We start from the raw sequence: 1,670 nt of genomic DNA, 5'->3' as shown, positions 1-1,670 counted from the left end.
TTCGCAACTCCTACCACCACTTTTCCACACTCGCTATATTTACTTTAGTTGCTTCTTTACCTTAATAGCCCCTAGTTTTATTTTTGTGCTCTTTACTTTCTTGCAAACCTATCCAACAACACCTATAAAGTACTTCTAGTTTCATACTTGTTCTAGGTAAAGCGAACGTCAAGCGTGTGTAGAGTTGTATCGGTGGTCGATAGAACTTGAGGGAATATTTGTTCTACCTTTAGCTCCTCGTTGGATTCAACACTCTTACTTATCGAAAGAGGCTACAATTGATCCCCTATACTTGTGGGTTATCATGTTACAAGGTGTGAAACTGAGTAAGACTCAAAGCCCGACCATGGCCGAAGATAGAAAGAGAATGAAAGTCATTCCCTATGCCTTGGCCATAGGTTCTATAAAATATGCCATGCTGTGTACCAGATTTATTGTATACTCTACACTATTTTTGGGAAGGGAGTACAATATTGATCTTGGAGTAGATCACTAGACAGCAGTCAAAATTATCCTTAGTGGAATAAGGATATGTTTCTCGATTATGGAGGTGACCAAAAGGTTCATCGTAAAGGGTTACGTCGATGAAAATTTTGACACTGATCCATATGACTCTAAATCTCAATCTGGATACATATTGAAAGTGGGAGCAATTAGCTAGAGTAGCTCCGTGCAAAGCATTGTTGACATAGAAATTTGCAAAATACTTAAGGATCTGAATGTGGCAGACCCATTGACTAAACTTCTCTCACAAGCAAAACATGATCACACCTTAGTACTCTTTGGGTATTAATCACATAGTGATGTGAACTAGATTATTGACTCTAGTAAACCCTTTGGGTGTTGGTCACATGTCGATGTGAACTATGGATGTTAATCACATGGTGATGTGAACTATTGGTATTAAATCACATGGCGATGTGAACTAGATTATTGACTCTAGTGCAAGTGGGAGACTGAAGGAAATATGACCTAGAGGCAATAATAAAGTTATTATTTATTTCCTTATATCATGATAAATGTTTATTATTTATGCTAGAATTGTATTAACCAGAAACTTAATACATGTGTGAATACATAGACAAACAGTATGTCACTAGTATGCCTCTACTTGACTAGCTCATTGATCAGAGATGGTTAAGTTTCCTAACCATAGACAAAGAGTTGTCATTTGATTAATGAGATCACATCATTAGGAGAATGATGTGATTGACTTGACCCATTCCGTTAGCTTAGCACACGATCGTTTAGTATGTTGCTATTGCTTTCTTCATGACTTATACATGTTCCTATGACTATGAGATTATGCAACTCCCGTTTACCGGAGGAACACTTTGTGTGCTACCAAACGTCACAACGTAACTGGGTGATTATAAAGGTGCTCTACAGGTGTCTCCGAAGGTACTTGTTGGGTTGGCGTATTTCGAGATTAGGATTTGTCACTCCGATTGTCAGAGAGGTATCTCTGGGCCCACTCGGTAATGCACATCACTATAAGCCTTGCAAGCATCGCAACTAATGAGTTAGTTGCAGGATGATGTGTTATGGAACGAGTAAAGAGACTTGCCGGTAACGAGATTGAACTAGGTATTGAGATACCGACGATCGAATCTTGGGCAAGTAACATACCGATGACAAAGGGAACAACATATGTTGTTATGCGGTTTGAC

The sequence above is a fragment of the Triticum urartu genome, chromosome 7A (assembly GCF_056163025.1).
Source record: "Triticum urartu cultivar PI428250 chromosome 7A, HENAU_Tu73, whole genome shotgun sequence".
Taxonomy (NCBI): domain Eukaryota; kingdom Viridiplantae; phylum Streptophyta; class Magnoliopsida; order Poales; family Poaceae; genus Triticum; species Triticum urartu.
This window is presented reverse-complemented; position numbering follows the sequence as displayed.